The sequence below is a fragment of the Saimiri boliviensis genome, chromosome 14 (genome assembly GCF_048565385.1).
Source record: "Saimiri boliviensis isolate mSaiBol1 chromosome 14, mSaiBol1.pri, whole genome shotgun sequence".
NCBI lineage: Eukaryota > Metazoa > Chordata > Mammalia > Primates > Cebidae > Saimiri > Saimiri boliviensis.
The window spans coordinates 14,440,045-14,455,950 of NC_133462.1; the positions used below are offsets into that span (position 1 = coordinate 14,440,045).

At 42.5% G+C, this 15,906-nt stretch overlaps 1 long non-coding RNA gene across 11 annotated transcripts in view; it reads right to left on the minus strand.

Annotated features, from left to right (window-relative positions):
• Nucleotides 1-270: 270 nt before the first annotated feature.
• The window catches only part of LOC120362736 (uncharacterized), a 403,841-nt gene continuing 388,205 nt past the window's right edge, over nt 271-15,906 (minus strand). For 10 of the 11 annotated variants that reach the window (XR_012513671.1, XR_012513666.1, XR_012513670.1 and 7 more), the window contains one exon: nt 271-14,357. This is a non-coding gene — a long non-coding RNA (uncharacterized LOC120362736). The remainder of the gene's footprint in view (nt 14,358-15,906) is intronic. The other variant, XR_012513667.1, reaches the window with a different exon arrangement.

Sequence of the window (15,906 nt, forward strand, 5' to 3'; positions counted from 1 at the left end):
AATGGCTAAAACTGAATGAATATACAAAGTTGGTAAAAGAAAGTGAATGGAAAAACTCTAAAAGCTTAAATAAAATCTGAAAATTTGACCTTGTGATTAAAACTAAGATTAGATGGATTTGCTTATAAGGCTTTGTTAAAATTAGCTTTAGCGTTAAGAATACACAAAGGAAAGGCAAAAATATTTGAACAAGATTTGTGTGTAGTAGTAATAGAAAATAGTAAAATTTTTTGTTTATATTTTGAGATAAAAAAATAGGAAAGAGACAGGTTCAGTACCCCTCATGGTTTTTTTATTAGGTCTTATCAGAAAACTGAGTCTCTACCTAAAAAAAACATTTTTCAAAGAATACAAGCTTTTTTTCTTAAAAATTTGAAATGATTATTTTGGGAAATGAATGACTATTATTGTGCAGTGACCTCAGACCCTATTTTGAACAAGTGTCTTAAACTTTTGATATTTGAGAAAATTTCTCATGTCAAGATTTCCAATTTTGAAATCAGTCTTTTTGTTCTCACACTAACTTTTTGACTATTAGGACCCCTGGAAGTTCAAGAAAGACACATTATACCCATTTGGTATGTTAAGAATCGTCAAATACAAAATATTTACCTTTCTTTGGTTTATATTTGTATAAATATGTAATTAGCATGTGTTTAAAATTTTACAAAATTTATAAAATTCTGACATCTTACTATATGTTATCAATAATATTTGATTGTGTTGTCAAATTTCTGTATGCCACAGAAATAATCTATTTTCCTTCACAATTGAATCTTTAAGCATGGGTATTCTTTGACTTTTTTTTTTTGTCTACTGACAATTATTGTTTCATTTTGATTCTTCTCATGAAACTGTTTAAGTACAGTGTAAAATTGTTATCGGCTTTAAAGAAATTTGTTAGAATGGACTCTTAAAAGTACTCTTAGTTTTTTTTTTTTTTTTTTTTTTTTTTTTTTTTGCCAAGGAAATGTGTACCTTGGTGAGTCACTCACTTCATGATTCAACAGATGTTTTCCTTTTTTTCCCTTTTTCACCCCCTCCACTCAGTGCTGTGTGCTCTGGTCTGACCAAGTTGTTAGTTTTGGTATAAGAAAGAGGACCAGGAGGGCAGGCTGAGAAAGTCAGAGACCGACAGTCATGGATAGAGGCAGATGGGGCTGTCATTGCCCAAAGCCATCCACTCCGAGTGCATTTTATGACTTCTTCTGGATTTGGAATCTCCTCCTCCGTGTGACCATCTAGAAACTCATCCTCCTGTGTTGAACAATGAGAACACATGGACACGGAGAGGGGAGCATCACACACTGGGGTCTGTTGTAGGGGAGAGCTAGGGGAGGGACAGTGGGGAGTGGGGAGGTGGAGGAGGGATAACACAGGGAGAAATGCCAGATCTAGGTAACGGGGGGATGGAGGCAGCAAACCACCTTGCCATGTATGTACCTATGCAACAATCCTGCATGATCTACAGTTGTACCCCAGAACCTAAAGTACAATAATTTTAAAAAGACTCACCCTCCTCCTTTCTTCTCATGACAACTTCTGTTCCTAGTGCACCCCTTTATGGCCAAAGAATGGCCATCCAAATAGTTGACGATTGAGTGAAAATGAATTTTTCTGAGACTCTTAACCCTGCCCTGCTTTATCCCAAAAGAGACAGGTTTACAAAAGCCAGTTTTTATGCCAACCCGTGCAGTTGTGAGTGTGGTGTTAAGGAGCAGGGACATAAGTGAAGGGTGAGACAGAAAACAAAATGCCGGCTGTTTGCCAAATTGTGAAAGTAGAGGAGGCAAAAATCATCTGGAAGCTGGATGTCATTCAGGGGACCTTAAATTTTAGGGTGTCCTTTTTTCAGATGAAGTGTTAGATGAGGCGAAATTATGGAGTTGAGTTACACTGGGTACACCACCTGTCTGCCTCCATTTTTTTTAATCTGTAAAAATGGTGATGGTGACAGTCAAATGATTTGTGAGGACTGTAGCTAGCTGGGAAGGTCTTAGGGGCAGTGCATGGTGCAAAGTGAGTGCTGCATCTGTGTGAGATATTATCATTATGGGAATGACAAAGGTGTCACCCTGAGCATCCTGTGTGGGGAGATATTTTTTCAGCTAGAGTCCTGGCAGGCCTGCTGGAGAGAAACATGGTGAAAGGGGAAGGTTAATTTCCAGGAGCGAAATGATTGTGGAGGAGTAACCAGGAACAAGATTCTGTGAAAATATCTTCACTTAACAGCTGGAATACACAGAATCAGTGTGGCTTCTGTAACAAATATCACCTGGATGTCTAAGAATGTATCCTAGAGTCAGCTAGCTTGGATGTAAGCTAAGCCTAGAAATGGGCTTCAGAGCTGCCTTGCACATAGTATTCTAGGATACAGGTTGGAATATGTAACATTTAATATGAATGGCACTATTTTGTAGTCTCTATGCTCTCAGGTGAGAGTGTGAGAGAAAATTAAAGCGTTAGCATTAATCTCAGTAGCCACTATTTTGGGCTTTTATTCATAGGTTATAACGTCTTCCTGATCAGATTTTTTTTTTTTTTTTTGAGGTGGAGGGTGGGAAGATGATTCTCAGGGGATGACAGGGGGAGCAGGGACAAGTCATCTTAATTTCTCTCTCCCAGAAGACCAGAACCAGAATCCTGAGTTTAGGGCAGAGCACCACATCCTTCTGATATCCCTGAGTATCATGAGTGCTCATCATTTCATGCTGCCCCTGCCTCCACTTATTAAAGTGTAAGTTTAGCTGCCTCATAGCAGAGGCAGGGCTGAGTCACAATGACAGTTTCCAATAAAATACCCAGTCCAAATGGCTGTAGTTGGTGGCCAGAGATAAAATCTTAGCGATCTCTCTCCTGTTTGGTGTGCTCAGCTCCCCTCTCTCCGGCTGTTTGCTTTAAACTGACAGTTCTGACATTTGCCCTCAAATTTAAAGTGACCACCTCTCAGTCACAGTATGATCTCCTGGCCCCAGTGTTTAATGCTTTAATCCCACCCATCAAAGCCCCTGCTGGAAACCTGTCAGATAACACCCTGGACCCACTAAAGCCATAGGTCTACAGGTCTCTTCTCTCTTCCCTGCCTCGGCTTTCTGACCTCTGTGTCTGTCGTGTCCAGAGGTACTGTGTGCTCTTCAGTGTCTGCTAGGTCAGTAGTGATAACTTTCCCCTTCACATTGTGTTTGTATCACTGACCCTTTGCCTGCCATCTGGGACCTAACATTGAGGAGGCCCCATGGGAACTCTGCAGGTTCACCCCGACGGAGCTTCCTCATGGACGAAGGAGGACAAACGTTCTGTTTGAAAGAGGGGGTCAGGGGGCTCTTTGCTTCGGGTCAACAAAGGCCCTGAGCTTTTACAGCCCTTCATATTTATTTTATATTTTATTTTATTTATTTTGAGACAGAGTCTTGCACTGTTGCCCAGGCTGGAGTGTAGTGGCAGGATCTCAGCTCACTGCAACCTCCACCTCCCAGATTCAAGCAATTCTCCTGTCTCAGACTCCGAAGCAGTTGGGATTACAGGCACCTGCCACCATGCTCAGCTAAATTTTTGTGTGTGTGTGTTTTTAATAGAGATGGGGTTTTATTATGTTGGCCAGGCTTGTTTCAAACTCTTGATCTCATGATCTACCCGCTTCTGTCTCCCAAAGTGCTGGCATTACAGGCATCTGCCTTCATATTTATTATGTAAAGTGAATAGGGAGGAGGGGGTGACTGTCACTCAGCTACTTGATTTATCACAGGGACTGCTTTGCTTGTTCAACAGGTCCCAGGTGTTCAGGTAGATGTCCTCCAGGAGCACAGATGACCTCAAGGAGCACGGGACCTGGGACGTGACTGCCCTCGACATTCCTTCTGGTGGCAGACGCAGTTGGTAAGTTTCCTGACATCCTGCTTTCGTCAGGACAGTTTGCTCTTTACTCACGTAGCCTCCAGAGGTATATTGAGTTGGTCACGTCCCACATTCTTGGGATCTCCAGCATGTCCCCCTTTCATTCTTTGTATTAATTGAATAAGGGTAATTCTAGGCTGGGCAGCTTTCAATTACTGGTTGGTGTCCACCTGATTTTGCAGAACAGAAAACAGAGACGTAATAGCATTATTCCTATAATGATAAAAGAAGCATTGAGATTATGTTTAAGATAAGTCCCAGGGTTAAGGCTCTCCAAGCCCTGCTGGAATTCTGTCCAGGATTCTAAAGGAGGCATTTGCTTATTCAAGTCAAGAATTTTGTTTTGTAAATCACTGAAATCGAAATTAACATTGGAGTAAGAGCTCCTTGTTATGAGCCTTTACAAGTTTCCACGGATATTCACTGTGTTTGTTTGTATTCCAAATTGGTTAGACAAATTTGAGTATGGTTAAAATGACAGCAAAATTGCTGCTGCAATTGCAAACTTTTTTTTATTGCATTTTAGGTTTTGTGGTACACGTGAAGAACATGTAAGACTGCTGCATAGGTACACACATGGCAGTGTGGTTTGCTGCCTTCCTCCCCATCAACTATATTTGGCATTTATCCCTATGTTATACCTCTCCAACTGCCCACCCCCCACCCCAGACCCCAGTATGTGATGCTCCCCTCCCTGTGTCCATGTGTTCTCATTGTTCAACACCCACCTATGAGTGAGAAGATGTGGTGTTTGATTTTCTGTTCTTGTGTCTGAGAATGATGGTTTCCAGGTTCATCCATGTCCCTACAAAGGATATAAACTCATCTTTTTTTGGGCTTTATAGTATCCTATGGTATATATGTGCCACATTTTCCCTGTCCAGTCTATCATCGACGGGCATTTGGGTTGGTTCCAAGTCTTTGCTATTGTAAACAGTGCTGCAGTGAACATTCATGTGCATGTGTCCTTACAACAGAACGATTTATAATCCTTTGGATATATACCCAGTAATGGGATTGTTGGGTCAAATGGAATTTCTATTTCTAGTTCCTTGAGGAATTGCCACACTGTCTTCCACAATGGTTGAAGTAACTTACACTCCCACTAACACTGTAAAAGCGCTCCCATTTCTCCACATCCTCTCCAGCATCTGTTGTTTCCAGATTTTTTAATGATCGCCATTCTAACTGGCATGAGGTGGTATCTCAATGTACTTTTGATTTGCATTTCTCTAATGACCAGTGATGTTGAGCATTTTTTCATATGGTTGTTGGCCTCATATATGTCTTCTTTTGTAAAGTGTCTGTTCATATCCTTTGGCCAACACAGTGAAGCCCCCGTCTCTATTAAAAATACAAAAATTGGGCAGCTGGGATTACAGGCACATGCCACCTGTAACCCCAGCTACTCAGGAGGTGGAGGCAGGAGGCTGAACCTGGGAGGTGGAGGTTGCAGTGAGCCGAGATTGTGCCACTGCACTCCAGCCTAGGCAATATTAGCGAAACTCCATCTCAAGGGGAAAAAAAAAAAAACTTTCAGGTTGGCACGCTACATCTGACACTCTGTTAAGCATCGCCAACTTTTGAATGGACTTGTTTTTTTTTCTTGTAAATCTGCTTTAGTTCTTTGTAGATTCTAGATATTAGCCCTTTGTCAGATGGGTAGACTGCAAAAAAAATTTTTCCCATTCTGTTGGTTGCTGGTTCACTCTAACAACTGTTTCTTTTGCTGTGCAGAAACTGGAGTTTGATTAGGTCCCATTTGTCTATTTTGGCTTTTGCTGCCATTGCTTTTGATGTTTTAGTCATGAAGTCCTTGCCTATGTCTATGTCCTGAATGGTTTTGCTTAGGTTTTATTCTAGGGTTTTTATGGTGTTAGGTCTTATGCTTAAGTCTTTAATCCATCTGGAGTGTTAGTGTAAGGTGTCAGGAAGGGGTCCAGTTTCTGCTTTCTGCACACTGCTAGCCAGTTTTCCCAACACCATTTGTTAAACAGGGAATCCTTTCCGCATTGCTTGTTTTTGTCTGGTTTGTCAAAGATCAGATGGATGTAGATGTGTGGCGTTGCCTCCGAGGCCTCTGTTCTGTTCCATTGGTCTATATCTCTGTTTTGCTACCAGTACCATGCTGTTTTGATTACTGTAGCCTTGTAGTATAGTTTGAAGTCAGGTAGTGTGATGCCTCTAGCTTTGTTCTTTTTGCTTAGAATTGACTTGGCTATGTGGGCTCTCTTTTGGTTCCATAGGTAGTTTAAGGTGTTTTTTTTTCCAATTCTTTGAAGAAGGTCATTGATAGCTTGATGGGGATAGCATTGAATCTATAAATTACTTTGGGCAGTATGGCCATTTTCACGATATTGATTCTTCCTAACCATAAGCATGGAATGTTTCTCCAACTGTTTGTGTCCTCTCTTATTTCGTTGAGCAGTGGTTTGTAGTTCTCCTTGAGGAGGTCCTTTGTTAGTTGTATTCCTAGGTATTTTATTCTCTTGGTAGCAATTGTGAATGGCAGTTTTTTCTTGATTTGGCTCTCTTTAAATCTGTCATTGGTGTATAGGAATGCCTGTGATTTTTGCACATTGATTTTGTATCCTGAGACTTTGCTGAAGTTGCTTATCAGTTTCAGGAGATTTGGGGCTGAGACGATGGGGTCTTCCTGATATACAATCATGTCGTCTGCAAATAGAGACAATTTGACTTCCTCCTTTCTTATTTGAATACGCTTTGTTTTTCTTGCCTGATTGCTCTGGGTAGAACTTCCAGTACTATATTGAATAGGAGTGGTGAGAGAAGGCATCCTTGTCTAGTGCCAGATTTCAAAGGGAATGCTTCCAGTTTTTGCCCATTCAGTATGATATTGGCTGTGGGTTTGTTGTAAATAGCTTTTATTATTTTGCGATACATTCCATCAATACTTAGTTTATTGAGAGTTTTTAGCATAAAGGGCTGTTACAGAAAAGGCCTTTGACAAAATTCATCCATTGAGATAATCACGTGATTTTTGTCTTTGGTTCTGTTTATGTGGTGAATTACGTTTATAGACTTGCGTATGTTGAACCAGCCTTGCATCCCCGGGATGAAGCCTACTTGATCATGGTGGATAAGCTTTTTGATGTGCTGTTGCAATCAGTTTGCTGGTATTTTATTGAAGATTTTTGCATCTATATTCATCATGGATATTGGCCTGAAGTTTTCTTTCCTTGCTGAGTCTCTGCCGGGTTTTGGTATCAGAATGATGTTGGTCTCATAAAATGATTTGGGGAGGATTCCCTCTTTTTGGATTGGTTGGAATAGTTTCAGAAGGAGTGGTACCAGCTCCTCTTTGTATGTTTGGTAGAATTCGGCTGTGAACCCATCTGGATCTGGACTTTTTTTGGTTGGTAGGCTATTAATTGCTGCCTCAACTTCAGCCCTTGTTATTGCTCTGTTCAAGGTTTCAACTTCTTCCTGGTTTAGGCTTGTTAGGCTTGGGAGAGTGTAAGTGTCCAGGAATTTATCCAAGCCTAAACCAGGAGAAGTTGAAACCCTGAATAGATCAATAATAAGGGCTGAAGTTGAGGCAGCAATTAATAGCTTCCCAACCAAAAAAAGCCCAGGTCCAGATGGGTTCACACCCGAATTCTACCAGACATACAAACAGAAGCTGGTACCACTCCTTCTGAAACTATTCCAAACAATCCAAAAAGAGGGAATCCTCCCCAAATCATTTTATGAGACCAACATCATCCTGATACCAAAACCCGGCAGAGACTCAGCAAGAAAAGAAAACTTCAGGCCAATATCCATGATGAACATAGATGCAAAAATCTTCAATAAAATACCAGCAAACCTATTGCAACAGCACATCCAAACTTATCCACCATGATCAAGTAGGCTTCATCCCGGGGATGCAAGGCTGGTTTAACATACACAAAGTCTATAAATGTAAATTCACCACACAAACAGAACCAAAGACAAAAACCACATGATTATCTCAACAGATGCAGAGAAGGCCGTCGACAAAATTCAACAGCACTTTATGCTAAAAACTCTCAATAAACTAGGTATTGATGGAACATATCTCAAAATAATAAAAGCTGTTTACCGCAAACCCACAGCCAATATCATACTGAATGAGCAAAAACTGGAAACATTCCCTTTGAAATCTGGCACTAGACAAGGATGCCCTCTCTCACCACTTCTATTCAATATAGTATTGGAAGTTCTAGCCAAAGAATCAGGTAAGAAAAAGAAATAAAAGGCATTCAAAGAGACAATTTGACTTCCTCCTTTACTCAATTTGCAGATGACATGATTACATGATTGTATGTTTACAAGACCGCATAGTCTCTGCCCAGAATCTCTTCAAATTGATAAGCAACTTCAACAGTCTCAGAATACAAAATTAATGTACAAAAAATCACAAGCATTCCTATACACCAATAACAGACTTAAAGAGAGCCAAATTAAGAATGAACTGCCATTCACAATTGTTACAAAGAGAATAAAATACCTAGGAATACAACTAGCAAAGAATGTGAAGGACCTCTTCAAGGAGAACTACAAACCACTGCTGAACAAAGTAAGAGAGGACTCAAACAGATGGAGAAACATTCCATGCTTATGGTTAGGAAGAATCAATATCATGAAAATGGCCACTGCCCAAAGTAATTTATAGATTCAATGCTATCCCCATCAAGCTACCAATGACCTTCTTCACAGAACTGGAAAAAACCACCTTAAACTTCACATGGAACCAAAAGAGAGCCCATATAGCCAAGTCAATTCTAAGCAAAAAGAACAAAGCTAGAGGCATCACACTACCTGACTTCAAACTATACTACAAGGCTACAGTAATCAAAACAGCATGGTACTGATAGCAAAACAGAGATATAGACCAATGGAACAGAACAGAGGCCTCGGAGGCAACACCACACATCTACATCCATCTGATCTTTGACAAACCAGACAAAAACAAGCAATGCGGAAAGGATTCCCTGTTTAACAAATGGTGTTGGGAAAACTGGCTAGCAGTGTGCAGAAAGCAGAAACTGGACCCCTTCCTGACACCTTACACTAACACTCCAGATGGATTAAAGACTTAAGCATAAGACCTAACACCATAAAAACCCTAGAATAAAACCTAAGCAAAACCATTTAGGACATAGACATAGGCAAGGACTTCATGGCTAAAACACCAAAAGCAATGGCAACAAAAGCCAAAATAGACAAATGGGATGTAATTAAACTCCAGAGCTTCTGTACAGCAAAGGAAACAGTCATTAGAGTGAACCAGCAACCAACAGAATCGGAAAAAATTTTTTTGCAGTCTACCCATCTGACAAAGGGCTAATATCCAGAATCTACAAAGAGCTAAAGCAGATTTACAAGAATAAAACAAACCCATTCAAAAGTCGGCAAAGGATATGAACAGACACGTTTCAATGTTCTTGTCTACAAATTCTGTCATCTGTGTCCTTCCTATTTTTTTTAAATTTATTTTTATTTTTTGAAAGATGGGGTTTCACCATGTTGGTCAGGCTGGTCTTGAACTCCCGACCTCAGGTGATCCACCCGCCTTGGCCTCCAAAGTGCTTGGGTTACAGAGCATGCGTGAGCCACCACGCCCAGCCTTGAACAGACACTTTTCAAAGACGACTTTACAAAAGAAGACATACAGGAGGCCAACAAACATATGAAAAAATGCTCATCATCACTGGTTATCAGAGAAATGCAAATCAAAACCACATTGACATACCATCTCACACCAGTTAGAATGGTAATCATTAAAAAATCTGGAGACAACAGATGCTGGAGAAGATGTGAAGAAACAGGAACACTTTTACACTGTTGGTGAGAGTATGAATTAATTCAACCATTGTGGAAGACACTGTGGTGATTCCTCAAGGACCTAGAAATAGAAATGCCATCCCATTCCAGGGTATATACCCAAAAAATTACAAATTGTTCTATTATAAAGACACATGCACACCTATGTTCATTGTAGCACTGTTTACAATAGCAAAGACTTGAAACCAACCCAAATGTCCATCATCAATAGACTGGATAAAGAAAATGTGGTACACATGCACCATGGAATACTATGCAGCCATAAAAAATGAGTTCATGTCCCTCATAGGGACATGGATGAATCTGAAAACCAACATTCTCAGAAAACTGACACAAGAACAGAAAACCAAACACTGCATGTTATCACTCATAGGTGGATGTTGAACAATTAGAACACATGGATACAGGGAGGGGAGCATCACACACTGCCATCAGCAGTGGGGAGCTAGAGGGGGGATAATGAGGGGAGAAATACCACATACAGGTGATCGGGGGATGAAGGCAGCAAACCACCTTGCCATAAATGTACCTATGCCACAATCATGCGTGATCTGCACATGTACCCCAGAACCTAAAGTACAATTTATAAAAAAAAAAACACTATAGATAAAAAACCTGTTGGAATTAAGAAATTCAGTAAGGTTCAAGGATACAAAATCAACATGCAAACATCAGTTGCATTTCTATGCACTAACAATGAACAATCTGAAAGGAAATTAAGAATTTCAATTCACATTAACATCAAAAAGAATGAAATATTTTGGAATAACTTTAATCAAAAAAGACCGAAGGATTCTACCCTGAAACCTACAAAATATTGCTGAAAGAAAGATGACATCAATAAATGTAAAAAACATTTCATTTGAATGGACTTGAAGACTCAATACTGTTAGGAAGATAGTACTACCCAAAGTGAGCTGCAGCTTCAACCCAACCCCTACCAGAATCCCAGTAACATTTTTTGCAGAATTAGAAAAATCTGTCCTAAATCTGACCTGACAAGTCTTATTAATGACTGCCACAACAAAGACACTGAGACCAAAAAAGCAATGGTGGTAAGGTGGAAAAGTTCTGATGACATAGAAAATAACCATCACCCTTCTCACATCTCAAAGCATTCGAAAATATACATGTGTAGAATAGCCAGTAGGGAATTCACCAAAGACTAATCACCAAGCTAGAACCGTGGTGAGGAAAAAAAAGTGGGGGTGGGGAGGAGGAAGAATATATTTGGCTCATCAGCTCGCACTTTTGCCTACTAATCTGATGCTGAAAAGAAGTGCTCACTGGGGCATTTTGGATCTTGAATCTTTCAGATATGGGATGCTAAACCAGTAAGTGTATGGCAAATATTTCAGAATCAAAAAATGTCAGAAATACAAAACCCTTTTCATCCTCAGTCTTATGCATAAGAAATGCTCAATCTGTGTGAACTATGGGCATCAAGCTGTACAGCAGACCTCTAGAACCTCCGCATCTCCCGTAACTGAAACTGCACACCCACCAATAATTCCCTATTCTCCCCACTACCAGCTCCTGGCAACCAGCAGTCTCTCCTCTGATTCACTCTGGAATCCACTTATATGAGGTCCCTAGAGTAGTCAAACCCACGGAATCAGACTAGAATGTCCAATGAAAGAAAATATTTGCAAAACTTCTTCCCAAATATCTGTCTTCTATCCATCAAACACACACGGTCCGTGAGGACCAGATTCCCAGCAGTTCATGCTCCCCATTTCCACCAGTCAGCCTTGCGTTTGCAAATGTCCACGTGTACTGCTAGAAAGATTTCCATGGTTTTCACCTGCCCTCTGCAGAAGGAGAGGAAACTTCAAGAACCCAGGACAGGGAACATGGTTCTGCTCCACAGCCACCAGCTCTTGCCTGTCCCCTTCACTCTTTCTAGGTCATTCCTTGGACTCTGCTCTATCTTTAGAGGTCACTGGCTCAAGTCAGTCACTCTGAAACATCTGAGGAAAACTGCCCTACCTTGTGCCTCCACTGCCTGATGGCTGAACTGACCTCAGCTGATTAGGGAAGGACTGGGAGGGGCACCAGGGGCTGTGACTCCCACTCACATGTCTGTTCATCACCCAACACTGCTGCTCAGTTCACACCTGAGAAAGCCTGTGTTTCCCTAAGACAGAGCAGGTGGCCTCACAGTCTTGGAGCCCTTAGATCATCGTACATCTGCCTTGTGACACACATACCCCCCACTGGCTTTCAAGGACTTGGGGGGGCTGAGAGGTGGGAGATGCAACTCTGATTGAAAGATGCCTGTGGAGGAATCAAAGATGCCACATGGGGCAGTCTTCTCTCTGTTACCTCCACAGCGGAGCTGCCCAAAGTCTCCATTACCAGCAACAAATTCAATGCCGTGGAACATGAGGATGATGTAACCTTAACCTGTGAACTTGAAATTGAAAACTCCACCTACCTGTGGTGGGTAAAAGGGCAGAGCCTCCTGTTCCATCACAGAATGCGGTGGTCCAAAGACAACAGGATCCTCATTCTACCTGTTGTCACAATTGGCATCTTCACACTGTGAAAAGCTTTTCTCAATTTGTCAGAGCAAGCCTCCACATCAAAATCAGGCTCTTGGCCGGGCGTGGTGGCTCATACCTGGAATCCCAGCACTTTGGCCGAGGCTGGCAGATCATGAGGTCAAGAGATCCAGACCATCCTGGCCAACATGGTGAAACCCTGTCTCTACTAAAAATACAAAAATTAGCTGGGCTTGGTGGCACATGCCTGTAATCGCAGCTACTCGGGAGACTGAGACAGGAGAATGGCTTGAACCCAGGAGGCAGAGATTACAGTCAGCCAAGATCACACCACTGCACTCCAGTCTGGGCAACAGAGAAAGAGTCTATCTAAAAAAAAAAAAAAAAAATCAGCCTCTTAATTTGTCCATGCTTGTGCCTGCCTCTTTCACTTGGCAGGGCAATGCTGTCATTAAAATTTCACATGATGTAACTTCTGAGAGTAACTTAGACTGACAGATACATCATGTCACCCTCAAATTTTCAAATTTTTACATAACATCTTAGGGGGAAATGTGACTCTCTCCACCCTGCATACAGGGTTCCCAATAGAAATGAACACAGAGATACTGTCTAAGTTTTGCAGAGAAGATGGTTTCTATAAAAAGTCACGAAAGCTGAAATTATAGTAGAGTCCATTTTAAATACATATTATATGAATGGCTCTCACCGTTTCCTAAGAGATACATTGTAAAACATGACAGTAATAGTGATTCTAGCAGAATAAAACATGTACCACACTTTATAGGAATTGGGTGGGCGCCCTCCCACGTGTCCAGGCCAGATCTCTGAACAGAATCCTCCATCTGCGGTAACAATGCCTAACAAGATGACATGGACTTGGCCCTGGTAGACAGCCATCCCTGTATAAATTTCTACCGTGGGCCACCCGCGGACCCAGAGAGCAGCTGTGCGGTCCCTGGTGGCTGCACTGCCCTTGCCACTTTTTGTCTGCACCGTTTTTTGCTTTTCGTTTGTCGCTCCCTCCCCACGCCGCCAGGGGGCTGCTGCCTGCTGGGCAAACGTTTCTGTGCGCCCCTCCCCAGCAGGTTGAGCCTGGCTGGCTGTCACCATTGCCCCGTGCAGGCTGAGTTCCCAGCAGCATTTGCTGGCTTAGGATTTGTGAGCTTCCTTGCTGTCAAGGCTTTCCTTCTGCCTACAGCTCACTTGGCTGGCTGTGGTCTTTAGTACTTTTTCTTATCCTTTTGTGTACCTGATTGATTTGTCAACCTGTATTAAGAGGCAGGCTAAGAACTCCCTTTCTTTTTTTGTTTTTGTTTTGTTTTGTTTCGTGTTTGTTTGTTTTGGAGACAAAGTTTCACTCTTGTTGCCCAGGCTGGAGTGCAATGGCATGATTTCAGCTCACTGCAACCTCGGCCTCCCGGATTCAATCAATTCTGCTGACTCAGCCTCCTGAAGTAGCTGGGACTACAAGCATGTGCCACCACGCCAGGCTATTTGTATTATTAGTAGAGACAGGGTTTCTCCATGTTGATCAGGCTGGTCTCAAACTCCCGACCTCAGGTGATCTGCCCACCTTAGCCTCCCAAAGTGCTGGGATTACCGGCGTGAGCCACGGTGCCCTAATGCTGCTTGCCTATCTATTGGCAGAGGGGTCTCAGGCAGAACCCCCATTTCCTCTTTGTTATTTTGGTCCAGCGATAATGTTACTGGGACCGTTCCCCTTGTGCATGATGCTAAGATTTCTCCCCACCTATTCCCTGAGCTTTACGTCTAGCTTACTTTCTGCCCGGAACCATGGGCTGTGGGAAACAACAGTTTGCGTTAGGTCCCTTAATTGAGCCTGTGAAACCGAGGTTCCCCTAGCCTTGAGCAGTTGTTTCAATACTTCTGTATACCGTTTCTGTTGAGCTGATAACTGTTGTCCCATGATGAACCCTCAGCCTGAACAATCCCCCCACTCCAATCTTGGTAATCCCCAGCAGGTACCAATGAGCTACTAACTCACTGTTTTACTGACTTGACCATGCAGTCCTCTTAATCTTCATTTTGTGGGGTCTGGCATGCTCTCTTTGCAGCGATGGTGACATGGGGCACCACTGTCGGGGTCGTCACCTGCAGGGGTCTGTCCTGTAGACCCAGACACAATGACGGATGAATAAAGTACACTGACACACAGATATCATGCTTTGCCAGTTTGACTGAGTGCCCATGGCCACACAGAGGAGAGTGCTGTAAAGAGGTAGCAGCGATGACACATTGGCCATGCCGGTCTTTATTGAGCACACATTAAATGACAAAAACTGAGTCAACAACACTAGAAGTTAAATATTAAAGGATAAGTTCCGATGCCCAAAGCTAACACTGTTAGTGGGTAATATCCCTGGTTGACATCCCCCACCGAGAGAGCCATCTGGAATGATCAAAGGTTAATTTTGTAGGACCACATGAGGAAACAAGTTAGTCAGGTAAACTCCCCACATTCCTCTGTTTCTACTCTATTTAACTAAGGGGACAAGGCTGTCTTCAGCCAAGAACTACAGAAAAAAACCCACTGGCCTTTCAAAAGGGTTTGAGACTATCCTGTAACTTTCCCTTATATGTCTTCCTTAATATTTTTGCCACCATCCTGACTGAATCCCCACACGGTGATACAACCACAATGTGAAAGTCTAAGTGTTTTTACTGCTTACAGACACTGGGGAGCACTCAGCATACCTGGAGATCGCAAACACAGAGGTCAGTGAGCCCAGGCAGGGAGGAGAGAAGGGACCTGGAAGCCAATGGCTTTATTAAGTCCAGGGTGTTATCTGACAGGTTTCCAGTAGAGAGCATTAATGGATGTGTTTAAAGCAAGCAAATACTAGGACCAGGAGATCACACTGTGACTGAGAGGTGGTCACTTCATTTGTTTATTTATTTTATTATTCTTGCTATTATTTTTTGAGACTGAGTTTTTGCTCTTGTTACCCAGGCTGGAGTGCAATGACTCAATCTCAGCTCACCACAAATTCCACCACCCGGGTTCAAGCAATTCTCCTGCCTCAGCCCCCCCACCGGGTAGCTGGGATTACAGGTGTGCACCAAGGTGGTTACCTTAAATTAGAGGGCAAATGTCAGAACTGTCAGTTTAAAGAAAGCAGCTGGAGAGAGGGAAGCCCAGCATACCAGGCATGAGAGATGCCTCTAAGATTTTATCTCTGGCCACTAACTGGAGCCACCTGAACCAGGTACAGTATTAGAAATTACCATGGTGACCAAGCCATGCCTGTGATGTGAGGCAAGTAAACCGAGAACTTAAAAAATAACTGCTAAGGCAATATGACATTATGAGCACTCAAGACATCCAGGGACACCCGCAGGGTGTGGTGCTGTGTCCTGGTGTAGGATCCTGGGTTCTGGCCTCTGGGAATGAGAAATGAAAATGACTTGCCCCTGCTCCCCGACACCGATCTTCACACCCTGCTGCTCGCTCTTCTGCTCCTAAACCCATGTGCAGTGCTCAGACCCCGACGTCACTGCCCCCAGGGTATCCACAGTGCTGCCTACCGCACACAAACACACTCACAGGAGGTGACAAAAATCTGCGTTTGGGACACCTGGTTAATTGTGACAGAGGGAGAACAGTGAACTTACAGCTATGGAGACTGGGACTCATGGGGCTGCAAGGTGATGGAGC